This window comes from Argiope bruennichi, chromosome 7 (genome assembly GCF_947563725.1).
Source record: "Argiope bruennichi chromosome 7, qqArgBrue1.1, whole genome shotgun sequence".
Lineage (NCBI taxonomy): Eukaryota > Metazoa > Arthropoda > Arachnida > Araneae > Araneidae > Argiope > Argiope bruennichi.
Window position 1 is genome coordinate 121,910,110 of NC_079157.1, and position 15,713 is coordinate 121,925,822.

Here is a 15,713-nt window from a genome sequence, read left to right on the forward strand (position 1 = left end):
CTGATTCAGGTCTAAATTACGATCTGTGGATGAGTGAGTGAAATGGATGAATGAAGTCCGTCGCGTAAAAAGGGTTGTGACATATGTAGGGCGTGTGTAGCTAAGTCGTACTCTTGGCCCTAGATGGCGCTACTGAAAAACAAGAGACGTACCCTTGGCTAAAAAAATCACTGACTTCTAAAGTCAGTGGGCTTATCTATGACAAGTGCCATTAGAAACAACAACAACACAATACTGTCACTCAACTGACAAATTTACTTCTAAATTTGATACGTATCTACATTTCAGATGTTTAATCTATGTACCAAATTTTATCTATCTAGAATTTTATGTTTTCTAACTATCATATTCACTGTACTAGGACAGCCAGTGCACAGATTGATTTTCCAGGCAAACCTCCTGAGTATAAACTTTGCTCAAAATTTGGTAGATATCCTCAAAACTGTGTAAAATTCATATACCAGATGAAACACTGTACTAGGACAGCCAGTGCACAGATTGATTTTCCAGGCAAACCTCCTGAGTATAAATTTTGTTCATTATTTGGTAGAAATAATGAAAACCTGTGTAAAATTCATATACCAGATGAAACAGTAGAAGTAGATGATTTAAATCGATCTACTTCCACTGTTTGGGAAATACATATTGCGAGTCTTCAAATTTGGTAGAAATCCTCCAAACTGTGTAAAAATCGTATACCAAATGAAACAATGGAAGTAGATGATTTAAATCGATCTACTTCCATTGTTTGCGAAGTACCGTGTTCACAAACAGGCAGACACTATTTCAAAATTTTATTTTTCAAACTCGGAGAAATCTGAAATGCGGAGATTGGTCAAAATCTCGAGTTTGGCTTTTTCGACGATTGCAATACTTTTTCTTTGTAAATTTCACAAATGATAAAGTAAAAAGAGAATTCAATGAGACTCGGATCTCGTAGCATTAAAATTATTTAGGCTAGATTCGTTCTACTTATCTTTATGTGACTTGAATTTCCTTTCTGTGCTCAGTGATTTTTAGATCAAGCAATATGCAGAAAAGAATACCGACTTCAAAATTATTGATTTCTGCTCCTCTTCTTCATTAAATTTACTCTCTTTACTGTGTGAATTTTGGGGTATAATTTTCTTTGCCGAATTAGTTTTAATAATACATATTTAGAACAGCAGAATATTGATTTCAAACTGTCAATTGGCTTCAAATATTTAGGTTTCGAAATGTGAACACACTAAATGATAAAACTCCAGAGGTTCGCAACACAGTCACATCCGCTAACAGATGTTTTTTGGACTGCAAAAATATTTGAAATTTAATTTTATAGGCAGAGAAACTAAATTATTGAATTCGAAACTCTTAATATGCTCGTTCTCACATGCGCTGCTTGGTCAATGATTGACATGGATACTCTTGCAATATTGTAAAAGAGGATGTTAAAAATAATGTTATGGTTATTTATGTTGTTTGGTATGCTATTATGGAATGTTATTTGGTATGATAATTATTGAAGAAGAAAAACAAATTCGGAATTTTACAAACTATTTTTTAAAAAACACAGATATTATTATATTCATAGCAATAAAAAGAATTAAATGGGTAGAACACTTAAGAAGATAGGAGAAAAAAATCTTTCTGGTGAAGTTGACCGGTATCCGAAAAAGAGACACCAAAAGTTAGGTGGATTGATTGACCTGGAAAAAGACTTGAAAACTATTAAAGTGACAAATTGGAAAACCTTTGCCAAAAGCAGGAAGGCATGGAATGGAATTCCGAGGAAGTCCATCATCCAGCCAGGGTTTTCTCGCTTGTGTAGAAGAAAAAAACTAACCGTCTTTGCAAAAAGTTACAGAAAAAAAAATCAAAATTCTGTAAAGCACCAAAATTAGTTACTACCAGGCATGTTACCAGTTACATATGCATTTATTACATATTTTCCTATTGATTTGTATACACAATTTAATACATCAATATTTAAGAATCAGAAAAAGGTAGATGGAATTTAATTAAAGGATTGAATTCTTAGATGAAAAAAAATCGATAAATTGCAAGAAACATTCTGTTATCATCACATATATCAACGAATTTTACGGCTATTCATTATATCTAAGAATTGTGAGATAATTATTATTAATTAGCTGCTTTTGATAACAAGTTTTTTCATCGAGATAAATGGCAGCAAAAAAATGTTATCTAACTTGGTATTTTTAGCCTCTTCAATAAACTACACCAGCCTGCAACAATTTCTTGTTTTAAAAGTAATAGTTATTTTTTATGTATTTTCGCATGCTTATTTCAAAAATAATATCAGTTTTTAAGTATCACGTACAGTGTTTTTGAAAAGTAAATTTTTTTTTAAATAAGTAAAAATACACAGATTTTTTGCGATTTGGATAGGATAAATTAATAAATATGTATGTTTATTTGTTTAAATAAATTCTGAAAACCTCTTACTTCATTGAAATTAAATAATACATTTATATTGAATAAATACTTATAATTGTATTAAAAAAATTTATTTTAAAATTCAAAACATTGATGGCAGTTGGATTTCACCGTAAAAAATGAAGTACCTGAAAAATTTAATAAAGCCGAATTAAATGACTTAATTCGTGATTTAGGTTTAACTAAAGAAAATGCAGAATTATTAGGCTCTCGGTTAAAAGAGAAAAAATTATTAACGACACATACGCCGTTTAGTTGGTACAGTAATCGAGAAAAGCAATTTTTATCATTTTTCAAATCTAATAACTTCTTGGCTTATTGTGCTGACATACCTGGTTTGTTACATGAATTAGAAGATAATATTCCTTATAATCCAAATGATTGGTGACTATTTATAGATTCCTCAAACAGGAGTCTAAAAGCAGTTTTATTGCATAACGAATCTAAACTTGCATCAGTTCCAGTTGCACATTCTGTTTTCATGAAAGAAACATATGAAAGTATGGAGATGCTTCTCACTAAAATAAAATACACTAAACACAAGTGGGCAATATGTGGTGACTTAAAGGTTATAGGTTAAGGCTTCTCGGGCAACAAAGTGGATTTACTAAATTTCCGTGCTTTATTTGTGAATGGGATAACAGGGACAGAGAAAGTCATTGGATAAAAATGATATGGCCGAAGAGACAAGAATGGATTCCTGGTAAGAAGAATATTTTAAATGAATATTTAATAGATCCACAAAATATTTTATTGCCCCCACTTCACAGAAAATTGGGACTCATAAAGCAGTTTGTGAAAGCTTTGGATAAAGGTGGAAAATGTTTTGAGTATCTTATATCGAAGTTCCCAAAATTGTCTAGCGCTAAAATTAAAGAAGGTGTATTTGATGGAACACAAATAAAGAAATTAGTTAAAGATTCCAATTTTGAACAATGTATGACAAACAGAGAGAAGCAGGCTTGGGTTGCATTTAAAGATGTCGTAGAAGGTTTTTTGGGAAATGAGAGAAAAGAAAATTACAAAGAACTTGTAACTGAGTTATTACGTACTTATCATCTTTTGGGGTGCAATATGAGCATTAAAATTCACTTCCTTCACTCACATTTGGAATACTTCCCAGACAATTTAGGAAAAATGAGTGACGAGCAAGGTGAAAGATTCCACCAGGATACAAAGGAGATGGAACGCAGATATCAAGGACGGTGGATGTTAACATGATGGCCGATTACTGTTGGTCTTTAAAAAGAGACAGTGATGTGGACTATAAACGAAAAACTCGAAAAAGGAGCTTCTTGACTTCAAGAAAAACACAAAAGTTATCATAATATTGTAAATGAATAGCATTATTGTGTTTAGTTAATAGTAACTACAGTTGCAACTGTATGCATTATACTGCATTTTGTTAATTTTTTAATCGTCAATTGTAAAAAATCCTTACGTGTTACATAAAATTTAGTTTGCATTTTGGAATGACACCATCATTGCTGATATAAATCAATTAAAATTTTACAAACAAAAAAAATTTCTTTTTTTTTCAGGCTGGTGAACAAATTTTGATCGATAGTTCATTGTGGTACATATTTCCCAAATATTCTGTATATATATATATAGAATATTATAACACAGAAAGTTTGGTTTCCCATAGAAATTGATGCATTTAAAAAAAATTTCACCATTTTTTTTATTCTGAAGTTAAACCTTAAAAATGTAAGTACCTCAACATTTCAAAACTTTTATTAATTACATGATTTATATTGAAACCTACTGAACAAAAAGCCTTATTTTCATATTTTGATCTTCTATAAAGGAAAAATATTCCAGAATGTATAATGAATTGAAATAATCAAATAAATTTGAGTTTTATTTCAACAATAAAATATGTTGTTTTAAAATAAGCTTGAAATATTTTTCAAAATTAATTAAAAAAAAAAAATTGTATCATGGAAAGAGCAATTTTTGGAATTTTAAACTGATGTAAAGATGTGTTTTGTCTTACAATACGTTTAGAAGTCAAGATGGGAAAAAATGCAAAATTTCGCTTTATTTTTTAATTAATTCAGTATGTTCATAGGTATAATTTCGACCCTTCTAATATGTGCTAAATGTGGTGTGTCTAGGCCCAACGATTTGGCCTCTATTATAAACGCATTTATCTTTATTATTAATAGAATTACTATGAATTAATAATTATTATTTATTATTAATAAATTAATTAATTTTTATTCGAACAAGAAAAGATTGCTTACGGATATATAATAACAGTTTCTAAATTAGCCACTTTGAAGGCAGCATTAAAAAAGGAATAATCATGGAATTACTATTATATTCAGTGAAATATCAGAACTCAACCTCCTTAAAAAATTTGATTTAGACATGAAATGAAACGGAAAATTTGCAGTTTCCTGTTGAATGTAATATCTTCAGTAATCCATCTTCAAAACAACAGATTGTAAACTAATATGACAAACTTTAGAGTACATTTATAAATCCTAACAGATAAGATATTTTCTATAAAAACTTTTCACCGAAGTCTTTCAATATCTAGGATAGACGAAATTCTTGATTTCTACCGTTTCAGCCTGATATACCTTACGACAGGATTTTTTTTTCAATCGATTGGTCTTAAAAGGAAGAATTTATCTCGTTTTATTTTAGTAGAGACTTCAAAAGAGCAGGATTTCCCGCATCCGGGTCTTTGGGGGAGGGTAATCCCCCAAGCAGCAAAAGAAGTCGCTAAACGATTGGCCAAGCATCGCAGCCATCTGATATACGCCGCCCGTATTTTGCCAATGTCACCTTTGCATTGGCGCGACATCGGATTTTGACCATATTTTTTTCTGTCGCCTCTGAAGATCGCTTTTTCATCGGGGCGAACTCCTACGGCGACTTAGTGAAAAAGACCGGCTCAAAGCAATCGGCCCATAGTCGCCTCGATGTCGGGAAAGTTGCTTTTCCTAGGTGGCGCTATGCGAACATATTTTAGAAATTTCCCATGAATCACCTGGCGTGTATTGGATTTTGAAATTCAACCAGCAACGCATACTGTCATTTCAAGAAACTTGGTAAGTGTAAAGTTTTTATTATTATATATTTGTAAATAATATATTATTTATTCTAAATAGTGAATAAAAAAGATTATTTTTGTTGAAGCCGTTCGAACTCGTTGCTTAACATGGAGTTGCACGTGATATTATTAGCGTTAGGCGTAAGCTACGATTATCATTTCTTTTCTTGTTTGTATTCTTTTCAAGTGATTTTATTTCCTATCTTTTTTTTGTGTGTGTGTCTGTTCTTAAATTATTGCAGATATTTTTCCATTTCATTTACAATGCCTTTCCTTTTGTTAACAACAATTTCTAATGAAAAAAGTTAAAAAAAAATATTAAATTACGTTCTTATGTTTTGGTTTTGCAATAACATTTGTGTTATTATTTTTATTTCGACATAAAGCTAAAAAAATAGATTAGCAGAATATATTTATTGTAAATTTCAAAAAAAAATCTTTAAAACTTGCAATTATGTAGTTATATTTGAATACTCTTATGTGAATAGTTTATAATTATTTCACCTTTCATAAAATAGTAACATAAATTTTACACCCATTAGTTTATATTATTTTTCTCTATTGTCCTAGACATTATTATAATATTTGCCTATATAGTTTTATCAGATTGAAAACATTATCAAGCTTATGAAGTTCTATATATCTATTTTACTCCTTAATTACATATCTCCAATTGTCAACAAATATTTTATTTGTACTTCTAAAAGAAGTGAAAGCTCAATCATTATTCTAATTAAGGAATATGTTTTTTAGGTTCATCAAATCTGCAAAAAGAAGAGTGAACTTGAAGAAAAGTATATGTATAATTCTTTATATGTATTACCAGCAAAATATGAAATCCAGTATTCTATAGAATGGCCAAGCATTGTATATAATGCCTAAAACAAGCCAGTAATGTATGAAACAATTTGTATTTCATACATTTTCTAAGCATTCTATAGAATGCCAAATGACAACCTGGCAAAGTATGAAATACATCTCTCATTCAATGAAATAAAAATTTTGTCCAACCTTTGTTTCAAAACTGAAAATGCAATTAAAGATAAAATAAATTTTAAAATAGATCTATAAATATAAACAAAAAAAAAAATTTCTCAATATTTTTTTGGAAACTACTGTGCAAGAATCTATTCCTGACTTCAAGAAAGAGCAAAATATTGGAAGTTATAATTAATGTGACGGAGTATGGTTTCTACCTACTTGGAACATCAGAAGGAAATTTAAAACAATTATATGTCCCAATTCACATTATATCCTAAGAACTTGTTTAGAATTGAAGATATTCCAAATCAGAAAATTTCTCTCTGGTCAGTTGCAATTACTCAGAGCAGTGGAAGCAATCAAGGATTTATCAGATGTATGTGTTTAAGTGCCAAAATATGTAATGTCTTTTCTTGAAAAATGTAGTAAAACTTCAAAATGTTGCAATGTGATAGGCTTGAATGACAAGTAGGTAAATTTTAATTTCTGATTTTTTTATCTGAAAACTTATTTGCCTTAATTAGAAAGGCATAAATTTTGTTTTGTACAAATTTTATTTTTCTATATAATTTGAATAAATTTTTTTAATGGCAACCTCATTATTTTTTCAGACTGACAAGTCAAGTGATTTTAATTCTATTTAGCTTAGTTAATTTTCCTTTTCATTTACAATTTTTCTATGAAAGAAGTTTAATAAAGTATTAAATAACATTTTTATATTTTGGTATTGAAATAACATTTGTGTAATTATTTTTATTTTGACATGAGGCTAAAAAAAAGTTTAGCAGAATGTATTTATTTTAAACTTCAAAAAAAAAAAAAAAAAAACTTTAAAACTTGAGATTATGCAGGCACTTTTGAGTTCTCTTATATGAATAGTTTCAAAGTATTTAGCATTTCATATTAAGTAACATAAATTTTACTCCCATTAGTTTGAGTTTTTTTTTTTCTTTATTATCCTAAACATTATTATAAAGTTTTCTTACACAGTCCAGTATCAGAACAAAAATATTATGCTTATGAAGTTCTATAAGACTTTTGCTTGTTAATTACTCATGTCCACTTGTCAACAAATGTTTTATTTGTACTTTTAAATGAAGCGAAATCTCAATTACTATTATAATTGTTTTCTAGGTTCAGCAAAAAGGAAAAATGAAATGTATAAATAAATGTATAATTTTTTATATGTAGCTGAAGATTCAGTTATACATATATAGAATATTTATATAAATGTGTGTGGATTTTTAGAAATTTCAAACTCTTCAAGTATTACATAATAAATAAAGTTTAAATAAATTTTTTATAAATTACTTTGTGTCAATATTATTTATTCTTCTAAATTATAAGTCATAGTTTCAGGATTTTGCTTGGGTGTATAAGTCATTACAGAAAATTCAGTAAAAAATTTCAAGTAAATTATTATTTTACTTTGTATTTCTAAAATATTATTTAATGAAGGTCTTTGTAAATAAATTGTTTTGCATAGTTGTTTTTCTTTTCTCCTAAAAATAAAGAGGGGAAAATAATAATTAAAAAAATATTTGTCTAAAGAAATTTTGTATAATTGAAAGTAGTGTTTACATTTTTAGGTATGGAGTTTTTGTAAAATATTCAGAGTTAATCATAGATCAAATTTGGTTCTTGTGCCATGAAACAAAACCAAACTAATCATAGATTTTTTAAAAAATTAGAAATTTGAAGTAAATTGTTAATTTGTGCTTGTAAAATGTTATCAATTGGACATTAGCTAACACTAACATTTGTAATAAGGTATAAAATTTCTACACCATAAAGTAACTTTGTAAGTTAATAATAATAAAGTAACTTTGTAAGTTAATAATAAGATTTCGTATAAGTAAAAGAAGTGTTGTATTTTTGTACATGGAATTTTTGTGAAACATATTTTTCAAATATTCAGAGTTAATCATAGATCAAATTTGGTTATTTTGCCACAAATCTAAACCTCACTAAACATAAATTATGAAAATATTAGAAATTTGAAGTAAGTTATTAAATAAGAAGTAAGTTTGTGCTTGTAAATTGTTGTTTATTGAATATTAGCTAACACTAACATTTATAATGAGGTTTAAAATTAATGCAATATGAAGTAACTCTGTAAATTAATAGTAAATAAAATTTCCTATAATGGGAAGAAGTGTTCCATGTTTGGGTATGGAATTTTTGTGAAATATTCAGTGTTAATCATTAATTAAATTTGGTTCTTGTGCTACAAAACCAAACAACTAAATATAGATCAAGAAAATATTAGAAATTTGAAGTAAATTATTAATTTGTGCTTGTAAAATGTTGTATGTTGGACATCAACCGACACTAACATTTATAATGTGTAAAATTTCTACAACTTGAAGAAACTTTACATGTTAATAGTAAATATAAGGAATTTTGTAGAATTGAAAGAAGTGCTGCATTTTTGTGTATGGAATTTTTGAGAAATATTCAGTGTTAATCAAAGATCAAATTTAATTCTTGTGCCATAAAACCAAACTAATCATAGATAATAAAAAAAATATTAGAAATTTGAAGTAAATTATTATTTTGTGCTTGTAAAATGTTATCTATTGGACATTAGCTAACACTAAAATTTATAATGAGGTATAAAATTTCTTCATGAAGTAATTTTGTAAAATCAATAGTAAATAGAATCAGTAAAATTGAAAGAAGCGTTACATTTTTGTATATGGAATTTTTATGAAACATATTTGTGAAATATTCGGGGTTTAACATTGATCAAATTTTGTTATTTTGCTACGAATCTAAACCTCACTAAACATAAATTATGAAAATATTAGAAATTTGAAGTAACTTATTAATTTGTGCTTGTAAAATATTTTCTATTGAAGAAACATATAATAGAAATTATTTAATTTAGTGTTTGAAACTATTTTTAACCAATGCATTAAATTTTAGGGTGTTAAAATAGGAATTTGTGTTTCATTCATTATTCTTTAGGAATTATTTGTTTATTGCTCACATTAAGCAATATAAAAATGTGTATAGTAAAAAAATATATATATATATATTTTTTAATAGGAATTATATATTTTTCTGTTTCGAATTTTTATAAAATAGCTTTTAAAAACAAATGATATAGGCAATATATATAATACATCTACTTTTAAATTTCTAATATCAGTTAAAATCATACTGATTAATTATATAATTGAAACTATGATTATGTTAACATTTCTTCCCATGCATTAAACAATGAAAATAAATAGGAAATATCAATGAAGGAAATAAATCTTATATGTAGATAGATGTTCAGGGGATCAAATTTAAAATTATTTCAGATAATTTTAACATTTGTTTATTTTTTTTTAAAGAACAGTAAAAAAATGTCATTTAAACATTTTATAGGGTAAAATTGTGGTAAAATCTATGCTATAATAATAGTTAAAAAAAGTTGGAAGAATTGTTAGAATGACATTTTTCATGAATTTTTATCGAAAACAAGTATTTTATGGAATTTTAAATTTATTAAAATAAATAACAAACACTATTATTAATAGGTAAAAAAGAAAAGTAAACTATTCAAAATATCTCGTATTTTCAGGCTTTTGACAAAATTTTGAAAGTATGATAGTTTTAAATATTATGACACTAGTTTCTAGAGTTTGAGAAAATTGAATAACCATTAAACTAATATTTCAATTTGACACCAGCAAGTGTTCAGAAATAAATTGCCTATTGATTGGCATTTGGTTGCCCATTGCTAAAATACATGGGGAAATGATTGGTATTGGGTCGCCCATTGCTAAAACACATGGGGAAATGATTGGTATTGGGTCGCCGATTGTTAAAACACATCGGGAAATGATTGGTATTGGGTCGCCCATTGATAAAACACATCGGGAAATGATTGGTATTGGGTCGCCCATTGATAAAACAGGTTGCGAAATGATTGGTATTGGGTCGCCCATTGCTAAAACACAAGGGGAAATGATTGGTATTGGGTCGCCGATTGTTAAAACACATCGGGAAATGATTGGTATTGGGTCGCCGATTGTTAAAACACATCGGGAAATGATTGGTATTGGGTCGCCGATTGTTAAAACACATCGGGAAATGATTGGTATTGGGTCGCCGATTGTTAAAACACATCAAGAAATGATTGGTATTGGGTCGCCCATTGATAAAACAGGTCGCGAAATGCTTGGTATAACGTCGCCCGTGATAATAACAAGTCGCCAAAAGATCGGCAAATTCGTCGAAAACAAGTCGGGGCGACCATCGCGCGGCGTACCGCCGGGGGACATGACCAATGTCGGGGCGAGATCGCCTCCGATCTCGCCCCAATCTCGCTCGTTCCGTGGGGCGATGCTTGGCCAATGGTTGGCCAACGATCATTTGCTGCTTGGGCCTGCTCTTTGGTTGTTGTTTTACGACTTATGTTTCTTTTAGATGGTATGAAAATGATACGACATTGAATTTGAAATTTTATTCTGTGCTCTTGTTTTCCAAACATTGATGAGGTTGTTCGTTTTGTCTTTATTTTATTTGTCAGGGGGATCGATACGGTTTTTCTGGATTTTTTAGAGGAATTTTATACTAGAAAAAGACATTTAGAAGTATCCAGACTCTGAAAAACGTTAAGAAAATTTTATTCAGACAATAAATTTCAAAATTACAGCTGTTTTACTACTGTTTCAGTGTTCAAGAGAATATTGCGCTTTAGATTAGGGGATATATTTTAATAATGCTCTCCAAAATTTGCTTTGAGATTTAAATAGCTTTTCCGATCTTTTATGGAGAAAATTATGTTATATATATATTTTAAATGCTATGACTTGCACTTAAAAAGTTTGAAAAGTACTATTATAAATCGATATGTTGGAGTGTTTTAGGCAACAAATGTGTTGCTATGCTTTTAAGAAATTAAAATATATTTTTTAACTTTTAAAAATTGTTATTATTTAAATTAAGTTTTATATATGGATTTATGAATAAAGAAAATTGTAAATGTAGGACAATTGTTTGCGAAGGATAACTTACATGAAATCAATCCGATTTCTCTTGATGTAGAATAAGCTGCTCAAACATTTATATTTTCTTTCAATGTTATTGTACTTCTAGAAAATGTAAGTAGACATATAAAGATTTTTTTTTCTTTTTTTTTAGAATATTGTAGAATATTGTGCCTCTAAATAAAACTAAACAATTATTTACATACAAATGTATTATATTAAAAAGAAAACAATATATTCAGAATTATTTTCTTGAATTCCTGAGGATAATAATAGTAACCTTTATTGTTCATCGCATTTGTTGCTCAGAAATATTGAGACATTTTATCATTTTTCTACCGAAAACTAGGCCTTGTTTAAGAGAGAACACTTTCATCTCTATCATCCATTGTTTTTTCTATTTTTATTTTACCTGTAGTGCATTCAGAATGTAATAGCATCGTTTTCTCAAGATATTGAATGCTCATTTTTCATTTTATTTTTTAAATTATGAAATGGAAAATTAATATTAACAACTCTTTTAGCATTTCATGTTATAATACGATATGAAGCTAACAGCGTTTAAATGGAAACAGCTATTCAGCTATTCCATTTCTAAATGCCATTCGTTTTTAGAATTCGTATTAATAAGTATTGTTAAAGATATTGCACTGAAAATAAAACTTTATAATTTGTTCTTAACCTTTTATGGAGTGAAACACTCCACGGAATAATAATAAAATAGCTAAATTTCATTATTTTTTAGTATTCTCAGTAAAAATGCTTTTTTCTAATAACTGCTGTTTTCATAAAAGATTCATTTTAATTTTCTGCAGCCTTTTGAAACAAAAAAAAAGCAAAAAGATCATGGCAAGGTTTATCAAAGATAGGAAAAAAACAATGAAAATAAAATCTTGTAATCGAGATTTGATCATGTTGAATCCTCTTGTAAACACTGCTGCCTAGAATTTCAAACTACCTAAAAAAATCACGCCTCCAAACGATACATTAAACTTTCGTTTGCTGAATTCCATTCTTAAAAGTGATTTCATCAACGCTTTCCATTATAAACCTTTTTGTTGCCTTTTTTCACAAATTTTCCTTAAAAAAACTAACAGCGAAACAATACATTTCTTTTTAGAATGTATTTTTTACTTCTATAACAACTATTCTGAACTGTGAAGTGGCGTCAGAAAAAAAATCGAGTTGTTATTGAATTTATCTTGGTAACATTGAAAAAAGAAGACAGAAAGCTACTTCTTTCTCAATCACACATTTATAAAGAAAGATTATCCTTTTCATTGGCGAAAGATTTTCAGCGAAGAAATACATTATCTTATTTTTTTTCTCAAATGGGAAAATGTTTTTTGTCTGTTCCTATATATACCCTGGTGAGAAATTTACGAATTTCTGTCATATTGCCAAGACTATTAGATCTTAAAACATATACTTTCATGTCTTTGAAAGATATTGTATAGAGAGAGATGTTTTGTGTGACATATTTCTTATAATATGGCTTATTACATTTCATTCAGTTCTTGTTTCTTTGTTTAAGGGGTTATAATTTTTTCAATTTTTCATCAAAGCACTTTTTTGGACTAATGTGGTTGATCATCAAATGTTCAAACTTTCATCAAATATGCCTTCAGCCAGTATGTATCAACATATTAATGTACCCATCCTGTAGTGGCTCCCTTTGGAACGAAAGATGCCTCCTGTAATCATTTCGGGAACTTTTATTGATTCTTTTTATTGAGGTTTTCTACAAAAGGATTAACAATTTATTAATAGCATTCTGTCACTGCAGACAGATGGTAAAAAAGAATTATAATTCCCCGATGTATCAACTGAAATTAAAAGATTGCCTGGAGTTACTTTTAAATGAGTCTCTAAATTTCTCCACTTGATGCTTAAAATAGCCTACTGCACAAGTCGAAATGAAATATCAATGAAGAACTAAGACGCTCAGATATCCTTATGTTTTTCATCATAAGAAACATTTTGAACTGGCCATGTTCAAACACTTCTTTACCAGTTAACTGTTTCCGACGAATATATTCGTCATGGAAAAAGTACAACATTTTGCGTTATGACGAGTTTATTCGTCAGGAGTAATGAGTAGTGACAATTTGCAGTTTGAATTACAATTTTCATAAAAAATCAAAAATATTCGTAAATAATTTCAAAATGTTTAAAATATTTTGAGGCCAAGTCGAAATCAAAGGAACAAATAAAAGATTATCATGCGTTGAACCATGCTTTGCTCAATACCATTTTTCAACGACAAATTAAAATAATTAATTAATTTTTTATGTTTCTTTTCGTTCATATGCAAAAAATGTACATCAATTTAAGTAAATAAATGAATATGATTATTTAAATAAAATATAAATCATTACAACATAATTTCATATTACGTACACTCTGTGTTATATTACATATACTCTATGTTACACGTTATCGCTAAATTTTTTCGACATAATTTAGATACATATTTTCCGAAGAGCTCAAAACAGTTAACTGATTAAAGATTTCTTTCAACCTATTATAGAATTTATTTTAATTTTATTTATAAAAACGCTCTCTAATATCAGAGGAAAATCTTTATTACATACTCGTCGCTTCAAATGACCAGATGGTTTGCCGGGAATATTGCTTAGATTTAATTTCAGATAAATCTTCCAGATATTCCATTTTTCCACAAAATTGTGTTATTTTAATTTTCTTACACTTATAGAGTATGTTTGTAATACAATGTTCATGACATCATAGCGTTATTAAAAACATAAATATCCGATTCAGTTGTCTTTTAAATTTCGCGTTATTGTAATTTCACTTTTTTATTTGTCTTTTAAGCTACACAAATAATTAACAGAATATTTTTTCTTTATCTTTCGACTATAGAAGAAAATTACGCGACTAAATATTGGATGAAATAATGTAAATGATTTGATTTTCAGGGCAACAATGTAATCTACTGTTAGAAATTAGGAAAAAAAAATTTAATTACTAAAGTTATGGAGTAATTTCCACGATAATTATATTGATACGATATTATAGTAATATCATTAAAAAGACATTTTTTAAATTTTCAAATGGTGTACATTTTTATTTTTACACACACACACACACAAAACAACAACAACATATTTTTAAGTAGGTTGGTAGTATTACTGGTACCTCAATTAACTCTTAACTTTTGTGAGATGGCGTTGCATGTCATTATCCGAATATGAATATATTTGGCTAAAACCCAATAGCAACAATGCAATGACTGTGTTAACCAATTCGACTAACATGTTAAACTAAACGTATTCAGGATTTTTTTATTTAAATGACCAGTTTATATGTAAGAAGACTGAAAAATATTCATATGTAATAAGAATGGGATTTGTATCTAAATATTTTCTCCGAAAAAACCCCTGCTGAGCGAAGTTTGGTCTTAAAGTTCTTGTTTTTAAAAGAGTAAACTAGTTTAAACTTTGAATCAGAGTTTCCTTTCATTAAAAATTGTATTTCTTGCATAAATAATAAATTCTGTTTTTTTAGTCAGTATATTTCATCGCCAAACGCTGGGCGGAGTTAAAAATATTCTCGTCCATTTTGGTTTGGGCTGGTTTCTGTTTTGGCGTCTAAAACCTCAGGAAAGATATTTTTTATCCTTAAAGTGATTGATTCATCGGTGTATGCATAAAAAAAGCATGATAAAAACGGATCAAATTGAAAATTATTGCTAATATTTCAGTTTTTTTTCCATCTTGCATTTGAAATTGATTTTTTCTTGTTAGTGGATCGTTATTTGTTTCAATTAAACTCTTGATTTGAATGTTTGTGAACATTAAGGATAGAGAAGGTTTGTGTAACAAATTTCTAATGTTGTTATATATTTACATCTAAAGTATGCTGCTTTTCTTATTTTTTAATATCTCTTTACCTTTTTTAATACCTATACAATGCTCATGATACTTTCTACTACCATTTTTGTTAGTTTGTAGGGAATAGCTTATAAGCCAGTTAACAGCTACGATGAACGAGCAATTACTTTTGTATCGTGGTCATGTTACTGGGCTGCGAACCACAATGTCCCAGGTTCTATCCTCGCTCATAGCAATTCGTCACATTGGTGACTTCGATCGATCGACTTCAACCTTCGTACAGCTGTTGTGGCGCCATTTACCAACAAACCAAAGTCGCCAGACTCACTTGGCGCAGCAGCATCAGCAACCGCTCACCCACACACGCTCGCCATAACGCTTGACGCT